Source organism: Mustela erminea, chromosome 13 (assembly GCF_009829155.1).
Source record: "Mustela erminea isolate mMusErm1 chromosome 13, mMusErm1.Pri, whole genome shotgun sequence".
Taxonomy (NCBI): domain Eukaryota; kingdom Metazoa; phylum Chordata; class Mammalia; order Carnivora; family Mustelidae; genus Mustela; species Mustela erminea.
The window spans coordinates 41,241,060-41,265,061 of record NC_045626.1 but is presented as its reverse complement, the minus strand read 5'-3'; the positions used below and the strand labels follow the sequence as shown (position 1 = coordinate 41,265,061).

The 24,002-nt window shown below is 34.0% G+C and overlaps 1 long non-coding RNA gene across 1 annotated transcript; it reads left to right on the top strand.

The window, feature by feature from the left end:
* The first annotated feature begins 7,186 nt into the window (after nucleotides 1–7,186).
* On the top strand, nucleotides 7,187–23,774 carry LOC116572464. Its single transcript, XR_004278342.1, has 3 exons — nucleotides 7,187–7,198; nucleotides 18,654–18,658; nucleotides 23,696–23,774. It is a non-coding gene; the product is annotated as an uncharacterized LOC116572464 (long non-coding RNA).
* Nucleotides 23,775–24,002: the final 228 nt, after the last annotated feature.

Here is a 24,002-nt window from a genome sequence, read left to right as displayed (position 1 = left end):
TGACTAAATAGTAAACACACTAGGAGCAAAAGGAAAGGACATAACCTGTATGATTAATCTGGTATTGGCAGTCTTCTAAGTAACTTGACATAGCTGAGGTCCTAAAAGCAGAGAGCACACAACTGCAGAGCCCACCAGAAGCTGAGAGTAGGTTTAAGTGGTTGCCTAGAGATTGGTAGAGCACCGTCACTTCAGATGAAGTGTGGCTTTATGAGAGGAAGGGATATGAAGTGCTTCTGTTAGATCTTTTCCTTTGTATCACATTTCCATCTCTGACACCTCACATCTCCAATTTCCCAGAGATCTCCAAAGGTCTTTCTTTCTTTGCTGTGCATCTTGGTATTTTTCTAAATTCTCTCTGATGAGGCAGTTTTGCCCACTTCCACAAGACCAGCTGGAAGACATTTTGCATTTGCAGGTAGTACTAAAAATAGCCAAGTTGGCAAGAGTTGGCATCTGCAAATCTGCAATGGCAGTCCCTCTCCATAACACCCTCTTTAGGGAGCCATTCCCTATGACCTCCACCTCCCACCATCTCTAACTCCAGGAAGGATGCAGTTTGAGGAAGGGATGAGAATTGATGGGAAAATGATTTGAAATTATTGTTCTAGGAATTTTGGGGGGAATTTTTTAAATTCTCATCAACTATCTACTGGAATTATTTAAACTAAATAGAGTTATTTGAAATCCTCCAAGTTTCAGTAGCAAAGCAATAGTTTAAGCAGTGAACACCTGTGCTTATAATGTATATATTTACATAACACAGCTGTAAGTTAAAACAAAATGTATCATAAGCATGCCTAGCTAACAAAATCTTTTATGTTATGTTAGTATAATCATGGGCATTCTAGTAATTTCCTAGAAGGAATATTTTCATAAAGAATATAAAGATTAATTTTATGCTACTTGCTATAATGATTTTAAAAAATCTGAGCTAATGGTTTGAAGTTGGCTTTATTATGGCTTTTTATACTTTATAAATGTTCATTTATGATTTAACAACTGTGGTAATATTTTCTTTGTAATTTCCACAGATAAGTTCTTTTTAAAGACATTTTCCCCAACTTATCCAACAGATTGTCTCACCTGTCTCTTGTTTTTTATACTATAGCTTTCTGTTTACTGCTTGCATTCTTGAAAGATTTCTCTGCATTTTTGTCTTTGACAGGACTATGGGAAATCTACTCTTTAGTACTTTTATAGAAGGAAGAACACCAAAGCATATAGAAACTAAGATTATTATGGAGAAGAGCACAGTGGATTATCCTGCTTTGAATTAGATGTTCTGGCAGCTAGTCATTTTATATTATCACCTAACTTAATGTACATAAAATGTATTTACAACAGATATGGAAGACTAATAAAAAGAAAGTGTCTTTGAATTACAGAGACAGAAACTTTTCAGTAAGAGCTCTTGAGAACATTAGCAGACTTTTCCAACATGTCTAAAATTTGTTTAAAATTTAAGTAAATTATTCTACTGGGTATCAAAAATACTTTTCTAAGACTACATTCAAAGAAAAAAAGGTTTTGATTTTACAGATGCAATTTTTTTAAATAGTAAGGAGAACTATTATATTTATGAATTATTTCCATCCAGACAATTGTTTGAAAAACTTTTACTAGCACTTAAAAATGTGTTGCTACCTTAATGGCACAAAGCAATGGATTGCAGTTTTTGTGAGTTCGTGTTGATAAATCTGTCATTTACCAGTGGTTAGCAACTAATTTTCAGACCTTCCTAATGCAAAGCATATCCCATTAAGTTTAAAAATTCATTAACGCTTCCATGTGCCAGATGGCACAATGTAAAAAATGTTTGAAGTACACAGCAATTAAAACTCTTAAACATATAATAACCTAGCTGGAAATTTGTTATATATATTGCATGTTAGAACACCACAAAATGCTGGCTACATAATATCCATCTGTGAATATATTGAATTTCTAAAAACATAAGTAAATAGATCAGGCCTGAGACAAATTCAGTTCTGATTTTTAAAGACCATAGAAACTGCCATTTAATTCTCTAAAGTTACAAGGCACAACTGCATTTCAAACTGATTAGAAAAGCTTGGAATGATGTAGACACCAAGCATTTAAAAATTTATCTTCAGAGACCAACTGGGTGATTTGCCTAGGAATAGAAAACCATGAAGCGGGGGGAAGCAGTCTCTTGTAAATATCCTTCTAAGAGCAAGTACAGTTTTAAATAAGAAGAGCAATCATAAAAATGCTCAATTTCAAATTTAATATAGTATTTTAGGGCTAGATTTTAAATCTGGACAGTAATTCATTTGAGTCCACACTGATTACACTCACCAAAACAAATATGCTATCTGTTTACACATGGCAATCCACAGATTACCTCAATTATCCAGTTAAGAAATGTTGCTTATCTAAGACTTATTCGAATGATTTGAGAATGCACTTTTCACTCCATGCATTATTCAGTCACCTTTTCATCATTAACTAAAACAGTTTGCCTTTTATCCATATATAACCAGTGAAAACGTCCACGTAAATCCAGAATATGTTTGATAGCTTTAAACCCTCTTGCCTCACTTGAATGAAGTGTTGAATTGATATTAAAACCTTCCTATATTTTAGGTGGGGCCCAACTAATTTTAAAGATGAAAGTTTCCTCATCTCTAACAAGAAACAATTCATCGACATAATAATACAACTTAGCTGTCTACTTATATGTAAGATCTACTAGACACTGTGCACTCATTATCAAATATTATTTCTATAACATAGCTATACACTAGATTTTATTAGGCCGGTTTTACAGATAAAGAAACTGAAGCTCAGGAAGTTTATATGACTTGCTTGAGGCCACAGAGCTAGTAACTTGAGAAACTAAAATTTAAAGCCTGTTCTGTCTAATTCCCAAGAGGTGTTTTCTGTAAAAATGGTATCTAGAGTCAGATTATCTGATCTGGAAACCCAGGTGACAACTATGAGCAACATAACTTTGGGCAAGATACTGGGCAGAAATCTCTAAAACTATGATTCCCTTTAAACCTGTATTTTATAAGGATGTGGCAAATATCACAAACTTATATTAAGAGACAACTCTACTGGTTTTTATAAGATGAATAGACACTGAGAATATCATAGTCTGGTTGAAAAATAGAACATTCACACGGAAGTGGCTTTAAATATGCCAAAACATAATAATATGCTGATGTATATGTGTATATACACAAGCTATAGACAGATAGAAATACTATTTTCAAATGGCTATACAAAAGAATTAATTGAAAGTCTATGGAAGCACTTGGATTGATAGTTTGAATTAAAATTTAGTGAGTTAGAAAATTAAATTCCTGGATTATTTTCCTAGGTTATAATTGTCTTAAAACAGGCCATTTGTGGAATTAAAAAAAAAATCCAGTGTTCTAAGAAGTAGTGCAATTTAAGTGCTGCTTACTTCACTGATTATAATGCTAACACCGTATTATATATTAGTATATTAATATATTAATTATAAGTATAATTATGATAATATTAGTGTTAGCTCTATTATAGTATTATAGACAGTATTAAACTAGGAAAAAACTATGTCTTCATGTAGTATGTAAATAATTGTTTCATTCCTTAACTTAGCTATACTATATTTGAGAAAATTCCCAATAGTGTGTTATAAGCCCCATCCTTTCAAATATCCTAAATTCACCATCAAATTCTATCCCATTCATATATGATAGCATAATAAAAATTTAGAAAAATAGATAATAAAATATTATTTTGTAATTCAGACTCTAAATATTGGTCACATTTTGTAAAAACAATTTTGCTAAGATTTATAAGGTTTATACTGATTATAAATAAAATCTTAATTTGAATTTTTTTTCTGTGCAAAAGCCACTCTTTTTTAAAAATTTATGCCTCTGTCAGAAAGGATGAATACCCAACTTTTGTAGCAACATGGACGGGACTGGAAGAGATTATGCTGAGTGAAATAAGTCAAGCAGAGAGAGTCAATTATCATATGGTTTCACTTACTTGTGGAGCATAACAAATAGCATGGAGGACATGGGGAGTTAGAGAGGAGAAGGGAGTTGGGGGAAATTGGAAGGGGAGGTGAACCATGAGAGACTATGGACTCTAAAAAACAATCTGAGGGGTTTGAATTGGCGGGAGGTGGGGTGGGAGGTTGGGGTACCAGGTGGTGGGTATTATAGAGGACGCAGATTGCATGGAGCACTGGGTGTGGTGAAAAAAAAATAAATACTATGATGCCGAAAATAAATAAAAAATAAATTTAAAAAATTTATTTTAATTAATTTTTAAAATTTAAATTCAATTAGTACATCGTTAGTTTTTTTTAATTTATTTTCAGCATAACAGTATTCATTATTTTTGCACCACACCCAGTGCTCCATGCAATCCGTGCCCTCTATAATACCCACCACCTGGTTCCCCCAACCTCTCACCTCCCGCCCCTTCAAAACCCTCAGATTGTTTTTCAGAATCCATAGTCTCTCGTGGTTCACCTCCCCTTCCCATTTCCCTCAACTCCCTTCTCCTCTCCATCTCCCCTTGTCCTCCATGCTATTTGTTATGCTCCACAAATAAGTGAAACCATATGATAATTGACTCTCTCTCCTAGACTTATTTCACTCAGCATAATCTCTTCCAGTCCTGTCCATGTTGCTACAAAAGTTGGGTATTCATCCTTTCTGATGGAGGCATAATACTCCATAGTGTATATGGACCACATCTTCCTTATCCATTCATCCATTGAAGGGCATCTTGGTTCTTTCCACAGTCTGGTGACTGTGGCCATTGCTGCTATAAACATTGGGGTACAGATGGCCCTTCTTTCACTACATCTGTATCTTTGGGGTAAATACCCAGGAGTGCAATGGCAGGGTCATAGGGAAGCTCTGTTTTTAATTTCCTGAGGAATCTCCACACTGTTCTCCAAAGAGGCTGTATCAACTTGCATTCCCACCAACAGTGTAAGAGGGCTCCCCTTTCTCCACCTCCCCTCCAACACATGTTGTTTCCTGTCTTGCTAATTTTGGCCATTCTAACTGCTGTAAGGTGGTCTTCAATGTGGTTTTAATTTGAATCTCTCTGATGGCTAGTGATGATGAACATTGTTAGTTTTTGAAGGCATGTTCGGTGATTCATTAGTTTTTGTGTATACCCAGTGCTCATCACATCATGTGCCATCAAAGCAGACAGTTTGATAGCTTTGCCAATTATTGATATGATCTCATGTTCACTTTCAAGACAAATGAAAATCAGTTGTAAACGAAATAATTTCAGAGCGCCTGGGTGGCTCAGTGGGTTAAGCTTCTGACTCTTGATTTCAGCTCAGGTCATGGACTCAGGGTTGTGAGATCAAGCTCTGAGCTCAGCAGGGAGTCTGCTTGAGATTCTCTCCTTCCCCCCAACTCATGCTCTCTCTTTCTCTAAAATAAACAAGTAAATTGTTATGAAATTCAGATGGTTTTTGTTCAATAGAAAACTATCTAATTTATCCACACCAATATAAGTTCATAAAGTTGATCAACACATTACATGCATTTATTTAATGAAGTATTGTCTTCCTAGGTATTTTCCTTCTCCAGAGTTCCTGGAAATAGCTAAAAGCATACTTAATTTTTTTTAAGAACAAAAAATAACATAACAACCAAACAATCAAACCAACAAGAAGCTTGCATTCCAAAGAGTATCACTATAAAAATAAACACCAAACTACTCTGTTCTCCTTTGTTGCTCCTCTGAGAGGAATTATATCAATTTATGGAACTACATTACATTAAAATAGTAACTGAAATACTTAGTACTGATTTTTTTAATTAGGGTATAATTGACATAATATTGTATTAAATTCAGTTGTATAATATAATGATTTGATATTTGTATATACTGCAAAATGATCACCACAGTAAGTCCAGTTTCTCCCATCACCATAAAATGTTTCATAATATGCAACACAATATTATTGACTATTGTCACATTACATCCTGATGACTTATCTATTTTATGACTTGGGAGTTTGTACCTTTTGACCCTTTCTTTCATTCACCCACTCCTCAACCAACTTCCCCTCTGGCAAGCATAAATCTGTGTTCTCTGCATCTATACATTTGGTTTTACTTTGTTTTGTTTATTTGTTTTTTTCCAGATTCCACATATAGTTGAAATCATAGGATATTTGTCTTTCTCTGTCTGACTTAATTCACTTAGCATAATATCCATAATTTCCATCCATGTTATTACAAATGGAAGATTTAATTCTTTTTCTATGGCTGAGTAGTTTTCACACACACTTGTGTGTGTGTGTAAGTACATCAATCTTTATCCTATCAGATTTTTATACATTCCATCCATCAGTGGACATTTTGGTTGTTTCCATATATTGGCTATTGTGAATAATGCTGCAAAGAACATAGGGACGCACATATCTTTTTAAATTAGTGTTTTTGTTTCCTTTGAATAAATACCTGGAAGTAGAATTGCTGGATCATATGGTAGTCCTATTTTGAGTTTTTTGAAGAACTGCTATGTTATTTTCCATTAGTGGCTATAGAGATTTACATTCACATTGACAGGGATAAGGGTTCTCTTTTCTTCACATCATTGCCAACACTTGTTATTTCTTGTCTGCCATTTTTTTTTTTTTAATTAAGTAAGCCCCATGCCCAGCATAGAGACCAATGCGGAGCTTGAACTCACAACCCTGAGTTCAAGATCTGAGCTGAGATCAAGAGTCATACATTCAAACCACTGAGCCACCCAGCCGCCCCTCTTGTCGTTTTAATAATAGCCATTCTGACAGGTGTGAGGCGGTATCTCACTGTGGTTTAGATTTGCATGTCCCTGGTGATTAGTGATGTTGAGCATATTTTCATGTACCTATTTATGATCTGTAGGTTGTACTGAATTTTTTGTAAAAAAAACAACAAAAACTTCACAGATATCTCTGGAAATCACACTTCTTATAATAACTATAACTTTACAGAGACGAAACCTTCTCATGTTTATGTTGTTTATGTTTAATACTCTGAAGAGTTACAGGTATTTTAAGATATTTTTGAATCTAATAATAAATGCTGAAAAATAAAGGTGAAGAAACAGATTTATTTCTGATAAATTATAAAGAGTTAAAATCCTTAAATTAAACAGTCTTAATCAGAAAGCTGTCACATAGTAACTAATCAAGTAAAAATATTATGTAGCCCAATTTTGATCTAAATATCTGAAACTTTTAATTTCATTTTTCAATTTTATTTATCAACTTTTTTTTAATGTTTAAAGGAAGAATGTATTTTCCAAACTGTCCTCAACAGTACTTTTTACTCTACATGCTCTTTCTGAAACTTGCCATCCCCATTAAAAGGGATTTCTCTCCTTTTATATATAGGAGGCCTGATGGTGGTAATATTCTTGCAAAGATTGAAACTACAGCTTCGATTTTGCCCTCTTCTGCTGGTCTTTCATGTTCGAGTTACAGCTGTCTTCCTTCTCTTTTCCATCACCTCATTTTCCTGTTTTCCTTGTTCTATAAAGGGTTGATGTTGATGACCCAGAAAAAGGTGCACTGATCATAACCGGCTTCCCCCTAGCAGTGTGCATTGCCTTACATCATAGATGTTGAACATGTACTGAACTCTATCCGTCATCATTTCCACTTTGGTTTTTTGTATCAGATAAGTGTGTGCTCAATCATGCAACATTCATTGTACAGTGTAATACAGTGTGGAGTTTAACTTTTAAGCAAATACAGTATTCCATATTAATACAGGGAGTCTAAAATTTATCATCAAATTTTTTCAACTAAATTGTCCTTAATATAATGAGGATAGTTTTGTGATTTAGTGCAGAATTCAAAAGAAAGAATGTAGATTAAGATATTTAAACAACTTTTCATAAATACCGATGCCAAGGCCACAAATCAAGACCTACTGAATCATTTCTGGGTGTGGGGCACGAGTCAGCTTAAATAGTAGTTTCAAATAATATTGTTGATTCTCATTCAGGTTAGTAATTAATCTTTTGTTGTAACCAATGTATTTAAGAATTTGGAAAAACCATAAACTCTATCTCTTATGAATATCATGAGTCTAATGGAGAAGGAATTAATATAGGAGAACTTTTCATCAAAGACATATACATCTTTAAAAGAAACTGAGAGTTTCTAAAAATAATCTATTGAATCAAAGTTCATATAATATAAAATTAAAGTGAACAATCCAGTGACATTTAGTGCATTCACATTGTTCTGCAACTACTACCTTGTTTATTCTTAATCACCTGTTCATTCGCTTGATGAGATTCTAAGACCTGTTTCTACTGTCTGTATGCTTGTCCAGGATCTTGAGGATCATTTTTCTATTAAGACAAAACAAAACAGAGCAAAAAGGAAGGGCAGGCAGAGGAATGTTAATTTCAACCCCGAACTTGCTCCTGGAATGAAAGAGTTTAAAAAGCTAATTCTCATACCCTTGTCCTTTTGACAAATTTTTGTTGTGGATCACCATTGTAAAGCTTTATAAAGGGAAATTTCTGCTTCAACCCAAGATGTGGAAAGAGACTGGATTTGCCCTATCACTCAAAACAAAGAAACAAAAAGTAAAACATCTGAAGCAGTGGTTTCAAGACAATTCATCAGGGATTGAAAGACAGTGATCCCTGAGAAATGAGATATGTTGAGGTGAACCCTACGATTGTGCCAGCTTACTGCCAGGAAGGGGAAGAGGGAGAGAAAATCCTGGTAAAATACAGTGGATCACCTAAGGACATGGATCTGAGAGTCCAGAAAACAAAGCAACTAGAGTTCACAAGGAAGAATATAAGAAAGGAAACTGCGAGGTAGAGCAAGAACTTCAGAGATCTTCAAAAACTTCACCATAAACATTCAGCTGAGTGCGGATCAATGTACAAGTGTGTGGTACCTACACAATGTCAAGAAAAAGAGCCCAAAAGGATAACAAGTAACAGGGACTGGCCCTGATGCAGGGCTGGAAATAGTTGCCTATTCCTAGCAGATGGATGGGAAATCTTATGCTGTGCCTTGGACAGAGTAACAGACAAGAACAGAGAGAAGTTCACAGTAGTGGGAAATAAGTATCCGTAGCTCATATAGTCTCAATAGGGGCAATATCACCTCTAAAGGTTAAAAATCAGTTTCTGATTTAAGTCAACCAGAGTCAAGAAGATCTTAGATATCACAATGTTTTATAGACCTCTAATGAGCCACAGTTTATAAATGGAAATGCTGTATAAATGGTGGCATTGAATTTCATGAAAGGAAAGTAATTTGGAAAAAAAAATCTAAAAATATTTCCTAGAGTATTATGAAAGATATTCAAGAAATACTGACTTTAGGCTGACCTCTACTCTGGTCTCCACTAACAAATCTTAAAAAAAAAAAAAAAAGATTAGAGAGATTTAAACTGTTTTAAGTGACTTAACTGCATTCTACAACAAAGCTTAAGAATATTTATAGGAATACAAAAATATCTACCACCCAACAAGAAAAAATATTACTAGAAATGCAAAGGAGTAGAAAAATTAAAAGCTCCTGCTCTTTGAAAGGCATTATTAAAATAAAGAAAAGACAAGCCACTGACTGGGAAAAATATATTTGCAAATCATATGTCAGATAAAGAATCTCTAGTCAGAATATCGATATATCTATATAGACATATAGATATATGTATTAATCTAAAACACCAATTTTAAGAAAACTAATGTCCCAGTAAAAACTGAGCAAATTATTTGAATAGACACTTCACTAGAGAGATAGAGAGATAGATGATATAAGGATGACAAGCTAAGAACATGAAAAACCATTAATATTATCAATATTAGAAGATTACCAAGTAATATGACAATGGAAGATCAATATATACTTTTTAGAGTGGCTAAAAGTGAACAGGCAAACTATGCCAAGTTTGGAGAATGAAATAGAGAACCAGGAGAACTCATGGAGTGCTGGTAAGAATGCAAAATGATAAAACCAATTTGGAAATAAATTTGAGATTTTATAAACATTAAATACAGACTTATGATATGAAGCAGCCTTTCCACTCTAAGGCACTCCTCCAGGAAAAGTGAAAGCATAGGTCTATAAAAAGACTTCTACCTAAGGTTGCCAGGCATCCCATATATCCGAGCATGTCGTATATTGAATGATTTTGGTTTGCATTTTGTATTGACATTGTCAGGATGCTCTAAATATCTTGCATTCTGATTTTTTTCATAAATTACATAAATTCAACAAATCTATTTCTTACCACTGTAATTAATTTTTAAATTACTTAAGCGACAAAACTAGTTCAATTTATTTTTAGCCTGTAAATTCATTAACTTTTCAATAATTCAACTGTGTTTATGATCAGTTAGTTATGAGTAGGAGTTATGAATAACAGATGTATTCCTATGTCCATGAGATTTTAGAAATCATTTTTTTTTCAGTTCTTGCTTTACTTGCTATTATCTCAGTCTCTATTTGTGCATGTTTGAATGCAAATAAAAATTCCATGTTGAATATTCTTAACAGTGGACAGAGAAAGGGAGAAAGAAAATTTTGGAGTTCTTTGTGCATTTGCAATTTTTCACTCAATCTCAGAAATCATGGGAAGTTAGTTATAAGTCAACATATAGCCTCCACATGGAAAAGATACTGGTTTTTCAGTAAACTTAGATCCCTGTGCTATTGTTAAAGACTTCCTAACTGCCAGAACTTACAGGAAATTTTTTAAAAAGAATTTATTTATTTATTTGAAATAGATTGAGAGAGAGAGGGAGGGAGAGCACAAGCAGGGCAGAAGGGCAGAGGGAAAGGGAGAAGCAGTCTCCCCACTGAGCAGGGAGCCCGATGCAGGCTTTATCCCAGGACCATGGGATCATGACCTGAGCCAAAGGCATATGCTTAACTGATGGAGCCACCCAAGCACCCCAAGGAAATTGTTAATTAAGAGTTGAACTTGTTCTGGGGCACCTGGGAGGCTCAGTGGGTTAAAGCCTTTGCCTTCGGCTCAAGTCATGATCCCAGAGCCCTGGGATCAAGTCCCACATCGGGCTCTCTGCTCAGTGGGAAGCCTGCTTCTCCATCTCTCTCTGTCTGCCTCTCTGCCGGCTTGTGATCTGTCTGTCAAATAAATAAATAAAATCTTAAAAAAAAAAAGAGTTGAACTTGTTCTAATTTCAGACCTTCTGAATTATTAAGCAGAATATCTTTCAGTGGACAAAAGTGGGAGAACATTCAGGTTGAGAAAAGTTAATTGTCACAACCTTGGATATTTTTATGGCTTTGGTGGTGGTGGTGATGATCTCATGAGTATATCTTTATGCCCAAACTCATCAAGTTGTATATTAAGTATATATAGTTTTTTGTATGTCAATTATATCTCAGCAAAATGGTTTAAAAAATAACAAAAGCAAATGAATATTTAAGGAAAAATAAAAAATCAAATATAAAAAATAAAGCATTTATTTTAATTAAAACATTCACATATTATGTGTATATAATGTACACATGTAGAAAAAGATATATGTGTATTATTATAATACATTTAATATGCATAAACACAGTCATCCAACAGGTGGAGAGCAACATGGTATAGTGAAAAAAGACCACACAACTAGCTTTCAAAATATCTGAGTTCTCTTTGGTGAGTGCTGTGAAGTGTGTAAACCTGGCAATTCACAGACCTGTACCCCTGGGGGGAAAAATATATGTTTATAAAAAATAAAAAATTAAAAATAACTAAATAAATAAATATCTGAGTTCTTGGATTGCCTGAGTGGCTCAGTCAGTGAAATGTCCAGCTTTTGATTTGGCCTAGGTCATGATCTTAGGGGTCCTGGGATTGAGTCCCTCCTCAGGCTCTATGCTTAGAATGTAGTCTGCTGGAGATTCTCTTTTCCACTCCCTCTCTGCCCTTCCTCCCACTTCTAGATGCATACTCTCCAAAAATAAATAAATAAATGATTAAAATCTTCAAACAAATATCTGAGTTCTGACACTTATAAGCCTTGTTATTATGTTCAAGAAATTTTAACATTTCAGTGTTAATATTTCTCTTCTTTCAAAAATTTGGTAAGAGATGGGATGCCTGGGTGGCTCACTGGGTTAATCCTCTGCCTTCAGCTCGGGTCATGATCTCGGGGTCCTGGGATCGGGCCCCACATCGGGCTCTCTGCTTTGTGGGGAGCCTGATTTCCCCTCTCTCTCTCTGCCTGCCTCTCTGCCTACTTGTGATCCCTTCTCTCTCAAATAAATAAATAAATAATCTTTACAAAAATATTTGGTAAGAGAAAATAGTGACTAATAATAACCTGATTTCCCAAAGTTGTTCTTAAACTGTGCTAAATATGAAAACACATAAAATTTTCAATAACAATTGATATAATCATATACCAATGAGGGATATTATTGTTTTAAGTGCACTGTAAAAGATTAGCACTTAGCTTTCATTCAACCACTAATCATGATCATAACCATTCCTGAAAAATAAATATGTGCTTTTCTTCCCTTTTGCAATTTTTACTGCACTTAACCATTTTTCTTCTTTTAAACATAATTTTTTTTTATTTTATTTTTTTTAATTAATTTTTTATTTTTTATAAACATATATTTTTATCCCCAGGGGTACAGGTCTGTGAATCACCAGGTTTACACACTTCACAGCACTCACCAAAGCACATAATTTTGACTTAAAAATATATCTTCTATTTTTGCAGGTTGAAACTTGAGACCCATTCTGAAACCAATGGCTGTATTTTCCCCTCTGTAACCTTCTGTATCTGCACTGAGAATTCATCTCTTGATTTCTCAAGCAATTTTTTTCCCTTCCAAATTTGTCTGTCTTTCCTTTTACTTATGCCCCATGATTTCTTCAGGGTTTGCTTAGGTCAGCTCCTGATGTCTAATCTTATAAGTCACTCTAAGAACTACAAATTTGTTCCAATTCCTTTTGTCTGGATTCTTTTCAATCACAGGAAGTCTTATGCTTTTCAATTTCTTTCTTCTCCCTGAGTATTCACTCCTGACCCTTTCCATTGAGTTTCAGCCCAGAGTGAGCTTGTCATTCTCTGCATTCTATTGACCTTAAAATCAGTATCTCACTCTTTAGCTCTTAATTGGTCTTCACTTATTTTCTCCAGGTCTTTGTGAGCAAAGGCACTATCTTATATTTTGTTCACCCTTATAGGTCCTTAACATACTTCTGGATATATGGTTTGCACAAATACTAAGTTGATTGCTTGAACTAACTTTTAACTTATAATTCTTATATATATTCATGGCAGTCAAAACTACTTAATGACAAGGAGTATAAACTTATAGATACATATTTGATTTAATATAGATGCAAACTTACTAAAAATTAAGTAGGAATAAATACTGTCAACTACATCATAAAGAAATGAGCTCTTTCCAACTAAATTATATGGGAAAGAAATGCTATCTGATAAGAATATTGAATATTCAATAGCTTGACAAAGCCAGAGTAATAGAGGGCAATCAAATGGGCTATAAAACTCCCAATTTTAAGAACATATAACATATACTAAATTATTTATAAACTACTACTTAAACTTTATGTTTTAAATTATTTGCTGTTCTCCTTATAAAGATTTAAAGTCCCCTTTGATCACCAAACCCGAATCTGCTCCTTGTACCATTACCCACAAATTTACATAGATAGTTTACTTTTCAAAGTATTATAGTCAAGTTTAATATGGAATGTTTTGTGACATTGGAATTTACTTTCAACTGAAACTGGCACTTACTGGTGCATGGTAGGGAAGGGAATGTATAAAAAATAAGCTCCAGAATTGATTGTAAATTTTTCTATTAATAGCTATATATATATATATATATTTATATATATATATAATTTAGGAGGGCATCACCAAGATGGTAACATATTTTGTTCCTGACTTCACTTCTCACAAAAAGAACAGCTAATATCTATTCAAGAAAATTTCACCACTGAGAGAATCTTAGAACATGGGAGTTGGGCTGCAGCACCTTCAGCTTCTCAAAGACCACAACAGACTATATTAAAAGGGAAAGAGAAGTATCTAGGTAAGAGAAGTTGATCACACTGCCCCCACCCCCCAGGACAGCACAGCATCATATGGAGAGGTCTCCCTTGAGCTTCCAGATCCTTCAATGCGAAAAGGGAACTCAAACCAGGCTCCCCACCACCCAGCATTATGGTTGGCTTCCTGGGAGCACCTACTCTTATTTTGCACCATGGGAATTGTGGAAGAACCAACAGGACCCAGCCACCAGGAATTGAACTATTATAAAGAAAGGGGAGGAAGCTTGCAACAATCAGCACATAGATCTTGGCAGATCAAATTCATACCTGCAGTACCCAAGTAAAAATGCCATCTGATAGTTTTGCTCATCTGCAGGACCAAGTTGAGAGTATAGTTCAATCAGAGAACTCAATAGGGTGCAGACCTCCTGAATCAATCCTGAATGAGGAGTTTAAGATATTTTATGTCAGCCTCATGGTAACCACAAGAGAAAATCTTGTAATAATTACACAAAAGAACATGATCAAGAAGTTAAAGCATATAGACCAAAATACATCCGAACACACACACACACAAAATTACAAGATAAGAAACAAGGGACACGGGATCTACAAAACAACCAGAAAACTGTTACCAAATGGAAATAATTAGTTCTTAACTGTCAATAATTATTTTAAACATAAATGGATAAATTCTTCAATCAAAAGACATGGAATGGCTGAATGGATTATGAAATTATTTGTAGGGAGTATGCTCCCTACAAAAGACTCACTTTAAATTTAAAGACACACAAAGGCTGGGCATCTGGGTGGCTCAGTGGGTTAAGCCTCTGCCTTCAGCTCAGGTCATGATCTCAGGGTTTTGAGATCGAGTTCCGCATTGGGTTCTCTGCTCAGCAGAGTGCCTGCTTCCTCCTCTCTCTCTCTTTGCCTGCCTGTCTGCCTACTTGTGATCTCTCTCTATCAAATTAAAGAAAAAAAATTATAAAAAAAGACACACAGAGGCTAAGTGAATGGAAGGAAAGAAATATTTCTAGCAGATGGTAACTAAAAAAAAAAAAAAAAAAAAGCAGAGGTAGCTATACTTAGAGAAAATAGACTTTAAACTAAAATATTAAAAATAGACAATAAAGGTCATTAGGTAATGATAAAGAGGTCAATATGCGAAGAATATATGAACAATTATAAATATTTATGCACCCAACATAAGAACACCTAAATGCATAAAGCAAGAACTAACAGATCTAAAAGGAGAAATAAAGAGTAATACAATAATAGTTGGAAACTTTAATACTCCACTCTCAGCAATGGATAGATCATCCAGACAGAGAATCAGTAAGGAAACAGTGGATTTAAACAATACTATAGACTAAATAGGCCTAACAGAATTATATAGAACATCTTTCTTAACAGCAACTGCATATACATACTCAAGCACACCTGGAACATTTTCTAGGATAGACCATATGCTAGGCCACAAAACGAGTCTTAGTAAATTGAAGAAGATTGAAATCATACCAAATATTTTCTTTGACCACAGTGACATAGGACTAGAAATCAAAAACAAGAGGAAAACTAGAAAATTTGCAAACACATGAAAATTAAACAGCACTCTCCTGAATAACCAGTGGGTCAAAGAAGACATTAAAGGGGAAATAAGTTTTCTTGAGAGAAACAAAAGTAGAAACACAACACACCAAAACTTATAGGGTGCAGAAAAGCAGCCATGAGTAGGAAGTTCATAGCAATAAATACCTACTCTGGGAAGCAAAAGAGATCCCAAATAAACAACCTAACTCTATGCCCTAGGAAACTGGAAAAAAAAAAAAAAAAGTGAGTCTGAAGTTAGTGGAAGAAAGGGTATAATAGCAATTACAGCAGAAATAAATGGAGAACAAACAATAGAAGAGATTAATTAAACTAAGAGCTGGTGCTTTGAAAAGATAAACAAAATTGACAAACCCTTAGCTAGATTAACCTAAGAAGAAAGAGAAAGGAAACAAATCAACAAGATTATAAGCTAAAAAGGAGACATTGTGACTGATATGACAGATACTCAAAGGATCATAAGAGGCTACTATGAACAACTATATGCCAACAAACTAGACAATGGAAGAAATCGAAAAATCCTTAAAACCTACAGATTACCAAGGCTGAATCAGGAAGAAATAGAAAATCTGTATGGGCCTATTATTAGCAAAATAATTGAATCAGCAATCAAAAATTTCCCAGTCAGAAAAGCCCAGGACCGGCTGGCTTCACTGTTGAATTGTGCCAAATACTCAAGGAATAACGAACACCAAAACTCTTCAAACTCTTTCAGAAAACCAAAGGGAAGGGAACAGTTCCAAACTCATTATCCTGATACCAAAACCAGAAAAGAATACTACCAGAAAAGAAAACTAAAGGCCAATAACCCTGATGAATATAGATACCAAATTTTTTTTTAAAGATTTTATTTATTTATTTGACAGACAGAGATCACAAGTAGGCAGAGGCATTCAGAGAAAGAGGAGGAAGCAGGCTCCCTGCTAGGCAGAGAGCCCGATGCAGGGCTCGATCCCAGGACCCTGGGATCATGACCTGAACCAAAGGCAGAGGCTTTAACCCACTGAGCCAGCCAGATGCCCTGATACAAAAATTCTTAATAAAATACTAGCAAACCAAATTCAGTAGCACAGTGAAAGGATCATGAGCCATGATCAAATAGGACCTATCCCTGAGATGAAATGATGTTTCAACAGAAAGAAATCAATGAGCTTGATAGATAAATGTTAACATGAGCTTATAGATAAAAAGGGTCAATAAATAAAAATATATTCTAATGTTTCTGGACTCTTAATATGGTAACAAAATAGAAGATTTAGTCTAGAGTAATAATTAAAGACTCAAATTCTGAGGCAAGTATTTAGTTCAAATCCCAGTTGTTGTGTTTTTAACCACATGTCCCTGGGTAATTTACCTTACCTCTCTTTGCCTCTGTTTTCATACCTATCAGATAATAATTACAACACTTTAATGAATTGAATTGAAATATATAAAAATATTCATAATTATATCTGACCTATAGCAACTGTAATATAAACATTTGCTCTAAGTTATTCAGATTTTAAAAGTTTTTCTTCAATTAAATGAAGCACAATTTGCTCAAAGATTTTTATTTCAGCTAGTTTAAAAAATTCCCTTTCATATATAAATTTCTTGGGAAGGCCAATTTATGATAACTTCCCAAACTAAAAATAATTTGATAAATTTAAAAGATACTTGCATTGATATGCTTTGGTAATCTACATCCCTACTGAAGCAAACTATTACTTCAGAATTATATTTTGTTTAAAAGTTCGTAGCGGCTATTGCATAATATAAAACCTGAAACATGAAAATAAAAGCATACAAACAAAATAACAATAATAGAGACTTAAATTGAAATGCCAACATTCTATCCCATTTTATAAACATGTAAGTTATAAGTATAACATTTCAATTTTCAATTGGTAATACATCTCGTGCATAGAATTATAGAAAAGTTTTTATTGCTATTATAAATCCTATTAGCATAGAATGATAATTACACAACAATCCTGATGATATTTTTAAGTTAACGTTAATTTGATAGAGACAAAAATTGAACACCTATTTTTATAAAAAATGAATGTAATCAAGTTTTTTACTTAAGTTGTGTTCACTTCTCTTCGCTTATAGACATAATGATCAGAGCATTGGAAATCTGATCATGTCAAATGTCATATTGAAGATCATGCTAAATGCAGATTTCCAAATGTAAATATTTTGTTGATTTTATGGATGTACTACCCTCCTATTTTGGTGATTCAGAACATAGGGAAGAATCAAGGTGTCCATGATAAAATTGGCAGCCAGCTTCACCCAATAATAGTTCACTTACTTCTCTGAAAAGAACGAAGGGTGGGGACGCCTGGGTGGCTCAGTTGGTTAAGCGGCTGCCTTCGGCTCAGGTCATGATCCCGGCGTCCTGGGATCGAGTCCCGCATCGGGCTCCTTGCTCGGCGGGGAGCCTGCTTCTTCCTCTGCCTCTGCCTGCCATTCTGTCTGCCTGTGCTCGCTCTCTCTCCCTCTCTCTCTCTGACAAATAAATAAAATCTTTAAAAAAAAAAAAATAACGAAGGGTGAAAAATTTCTCACCGATTTACTACATTTACTTTTTTTTAAAAAAAGATTTTATTTATGTATTTGAGAGAGAGAGAGAGCACAAGCAGGTGGTGGGGGCAGAGGGAGAGGGAGGAACAAACTCCCCACTGAGCAGGGAGCCCTACACGGGGCTGGATCCCAGGACGCCAAGCCCTTGAGCTGAACCAAACCCATACACTTAACTGCTTAAGCCACCCGCGTGCCCCTCACTACAATGATGTTTTAACCACGATCCATATAATAAACACACATGTGCACACCCATCATATTATAAGAGAATGTCAAATCAGGGAAGAAAAGATTTTCCTCAAGGTCACTTATGACAGTAAAATTCTTTTGGCACTTTATCAAAAAGCTCAATAAATTTCTGTACCATAAGCAATGCCATACAAACTTCAGCAAAACAGTCACAGTGAACAGATCATTCAATTGTTTATATTCTGAAAATAAATGGAGTTTAGTGAGGATGGGTTCCAAAATATAAGGAGACACTTTAAGAGAGTTAAAATTTCTGAAAAAACATTTTTTGGGGCACGTACAGAAAGAAACAGCTTGATGCAATATAAGGTAAAATAGAGAACCATGCCTTACTCATATGTACTTTAATTTATTCATTCACTTAGTCACCACACTCTCCTCTCCACTCTTTCATGGTTTTGGGGGGTGTTTTGTTTTGTTTTGTTTTGTTTTGTTTTTTTCCATTTTCTCATGCAAAACTCCGGAGTTAACAGAAGCGACACCAGCCTCACCACTTACTATGGTGGGAACTGAAGCTCCTCATTTATCAGGACTTCATGCTGTTGTAAGGATTAACTGAAGTAACGAACATAAAATAATCAGGTTAGCGCAGACTCTAGTGCACAGTAACTGTTTGATATATGCTTTCCTCTTTTATTACCATCCATTGCATTTTGCTGGCCAACAGATATGAATAATGACCTTGATCTCAAGGAGATGAGAATATCATAGGGTAAAGGAAAGTTCATAAATAGTAGTAATATAATGCAAAAAGTGAAAAGAAGAGAATTGGAGAAATATATAATTTAGCAACTTAGAGACAATAGAATGTTCATAGAATATACATTTGACTTCTACTCAGCATTTTTTTATAATCTAAGTTTTTTACCTCCTTCCTCACATGAACAGTTAAGCACAACCCAAGCCTCTTCAGGTCTCTTGTAATTCTCTACATTGTTTTTAGTGAAATATATATAACCTCTTTCATTTCTAATCATTCAATTCTGTCAGAATTGTCAAATTTGAAAAATTCCAAGCATGGTTAGAAAGGCTATATATTGTATGTTAATTAATCGAAATAGCTAAGTTCAGTGTTCGATGACTTAAATTTTACATTGGTAATATAAAACTAAAAGGTTTTAGTAATGTGTTAATGACCAAAATACTAATTAGCAACAAAAATCTAGAGCATAAATTTGTTAGCTATTTCAAAATTCTTCACAAATAACTTTATAGATATAAGTAGGGGGTCTGTATTTCTCAATCCAGATATCTTAGATGCAAATCCCGGGTCCACTACTAACTAGCTCTCAGAACATTGGGTATGCCAATCACTCTTTGTTTCAATATTTACATGTATAAAATGGCATAAAATTAATATCAGCCTCTTAAACTTACCAAGAAACTTTGAAATGTTTCTGACACATCATTTTCGATCAAGAAATCTTAGCTATTGTTGTCATTATTACCACTATTATTGATTAAATAGTTGTTTCTGCTACAGTCAGTTATTGGCGTATCCCCTACAAAATTTGGTACCACCACAAAATTCTGGATTGTTAGAGATTTTTTTAGTGAGAAAAGTAAGCTCTTTGTGAACAATTTCTTTCTTTCTTTCTTTCTTTTTTTTTTTTTTTTTTTTGGCAACTTCTCCACCTACCTTCTTTTTTTGATTGAAAGCACCCAATTTCAAAAAAGCCTGCTGCTTATGAATCTGTGTGCATACCTCTTCTTGACTAGGGCATCTTCTTTATCTTGGGATCCTAACCAGCTACCTACCCTTCATAAAAAGACAACCAAGCAGTCTCTTTTCATGCAGTCCATCCTAAACTAATACCAATTAACCATAAGACTTCTTTCCCGGTCCATGAAAATTCTATATTTGCTTACCCAGTCTTGCAACCCACATCTCACAGTTCATACCTACCTGTGGCTAAGTTTCAAAACTACTTCATGTGGTTAAAATTTATCCATATATACCTATACACAAAGCTGTTTCTTTTTCTTTTTGTTTTTTTTATCATGGACATAAAGATAATTTTATGATTACTGAATAAACCTAGGGAAATTTTTACCAACAGGAATAGACTAACAAGTTTTGATGCCCCCACAGTACATGTATGTGCCTGAGTTGTGACACTGGTACAGGGCGTAATACACCTGGAAGTTTTCTTTGTCACAACATTCAAAGGAATGACCTCAATTTTACATGAGGTCATGCTCCCTACATTTTTAATTTTCTAGTTTCATTGGGAGATAAGAATCATGGTAATGTTATTCAGCATCTGAGTGTCATGGCCTGTCTCCTTGGTAAACTGCCCTCATCATCTTTTCCATATTCATTACAGAAAAAAGGCAATAGGATGATGGGTAGAATTGAACATGACGTTTATTCAAATCTTCTTGAGGTTGTAAAAAATAACCAGGTGGAGCAAACTTTGTTCTTCCTAATGGATTTTCTGCATTGGTGGTGGATCGTTTTAATTAAGGTACAAAGTTCCAGTTAAACTTATAAAAAATCTTTAAAACATTTGGCAGAATGATAATTTAGAGTAATCAAATTTCTAATCATAGAAAGAACACAGTGTTTTTATTATATACTGTTATACAATCTGTGCTATTACGTCTAATGCAATGATACCGAGCACACTTCAGCAGCCTGGGTTTATCTGCTTCAATGCAAGATTTCACACATGACAGATTGCAAATTATTATTGTGCAGCTCTATCATATAATCAGCTACCATTATCCCATAGTAACCACAGAAAACTATATTTTAAATGGACTTCAGAAAACAAAACAAAGCAAAGCAAAAACCCGCATTGACATAGTTTTTAAAAGACATCACAGTATTTTTAATATTTTATTGATTTTATTTTAGAAAACCTTGGCTTTACAGTGGTTTATATTCTAAATATTGCTTTAATCTCAACTACATAGAAAAATTAAAATTTATGGTTAAATATCTACTGGATGGGGGACTGGGTGAGAGTACCACCCCTATGAAATTCTAAGCTGTTCAAATCAAACCAAGGGCTCATTTAACTCCAAATGTGTTATTTTTGATGTTCCAGTAAGTTTTTATTTACATGGATTAACTTTCTCCTGTTGAAAATAAATGCACTCAACAAGTATACTCTGGGGAAATTGAGAATAGGTTTACTTTTTACATCAGCTCATTTTCAAACAGGTGTATAAAAGCACTGACATGGAAACAACAAAGCTATGTGTTGGTAACAAGTCAGTTCTTAGAAGTTTGGGAGGGAACTCATTGGAAAAGAGTTTGTTAAAGCTTCTTCCATCCTCTTTCTGTGATACCTACTGCCCCCTGCTGACTCATCACAGAAATAGACCATTGCTTTCCTCTGGAAAAGTCCCACAAAACTTTTGAATAATTGGAAAGACAAATGGGATAGATATATTCATCAAAACCCGATATTGTATACATCTTTCTCCTCCCATTACTATGTATGAAAAATATTTTTTTCAGTTTCTAAGTTTTGAAATGTTCCTATTCAGCTTGTCTTTTGTGTGTTCCCATCTGATTTTCTAATATCCTCCCTTTGACCCAATAGACCAGCTTATGTTATAAATCCAAAGCTAATGAAAACATAATTAGAAGAGACCACTTGAAGTGTGAAGAGCTTAATGTTTTAGGGCAATTGAGCAAGATTTATTCAGTAAATCAGAAATATATTTTCACTGGAAGTAAATGTTTCATGGTGTTTAACTTCCGACAGCATCTTGGAGAAAGCCTCTTATTGGACAAACTTTTTAAATATATGCTGTAGATTTATGTGCATGGCACATTTTCACATGAATAATGATAGAACCAAAATATGCATGTATTAGTAATCATAAAATAATTTACCTCATATTTTTAAAAATATTACATGAAATAATCTATTAGATAATTCCTTTTTAATCATTTATGCCATTTGCTATTGATTTGAGCATATTGGGAAAAATAAATCTGCTTTTATAATTTGAATAAGGATTAATGGAATTTTTGTTCCCTTAACACTATTTGATCTGTAAAATGGAGCTTATTTCAGCTACACTGAAGAGTTGTTACAAAAAGAAACTATTATCCAAATTCAGGTCACAAGTCTATGTTATAGGAAATGAAGTGTTCTAACAAATTACTGCTGACACTTGCAATAACGAAGGCCCAGGAGAAATCCACAAAATGATATTCTAGTAAGACTTCTGAGGAGTCAATCACCATTTAAGTTGAGAATATAACTGCAGGAACTCTCTTCATCCTGAATTACCAAACACAAGAACTGTGTTTCACTAACTAAGTGAAAATAATACTTGTTATGGACAATAATCTATGAGATCATCTATACTTAAAATGTTCCTACCTATTCACTTAGAAAGTCTGTAAGTATATGTTATTAAAAACTTAAAGGAAATAAAATGTCAGTTTAAAAAGATAATAATTAATAATTATTAACTTGTAAGTAAAATAATTACTTTCATTTATTTATATTTATCATTAGCTATTTTAAAGGAATACATATTTTATAAATTGCAAATTTTAATTAAGAAGTAATTAAATATTAATAAATAAACACTTCATATTACAGTACATAAAATCAAGTTTTTAAGTGAGGTAATTGTTATTTAATTATATATACTCATAAAGGATTATAGGGATTATAAATAAATGTATAACAAAGAATTAGATTTTTATGTTTTTACATTACAATTATATATAAGTACTAATGTATTTTTGTCTAAGCAAGACAGTTATATCAATAAGGGAAGATTACTGTCTACTAGAAGCAAATATTTGAGACCTACCAGATAATGTAACACCCTATAATTCAGTTTTTCTCATGAAATTAAGAGTTATAGCACCAAATATTCCATGCTCATTAGGCAAAAATTTTTGTCAAATTTGTTAATTATTCTTGGGTTATAAAATTCTGATGAGAGAAAAATCTACAAATCTGTAGTACCTACCCTCACAAGTTTTTCCTTAAATGTCACCAAGTTTGTTCTCCTCAACCAATGAGTAAAAGATTGTATGTGTCATTTCTTCCTTCCCTACTTCCCAAACCCCCAACACTCCCTCTCAAATTCCTCATCTCAGGGAGATCATATGATAATTGTTTTCCTCTAATTGACTTATTTTTCTCAGCATAATATCCTCTAGTTCCATTCATGTCATTACAAATGTTTCAAGATGAGATCAGGAGGGAGACAAACCATTACAGACTCTTAATCTCAGGATGCAAACTGAGCGTTGCTGGGGAGTGGAGGGGTGTGGAGAAGGTGGCTGGGGTATGGACATTGGGAGGGTATGTGATGTGGTGAGCTATGAAGTGTGTAAGTCTGACAATTCACAAACCTGTACCCCTGGGGGAAATAATACATTATATGTTAATAAAAATAATATAAAAAAAGATTGTGTGTGTGTGTATGTAAACCGAATACTTTTAGGATATTTAAAATAGTAAGTTTATGTATTTTCTTTCTTGATTCTTGGTATTATGAATTATTTTACTATTTCTCTGTATGCATGGAAATATATGTATGTTTACTCAACTGACTTCTTTTTCCCCTGAA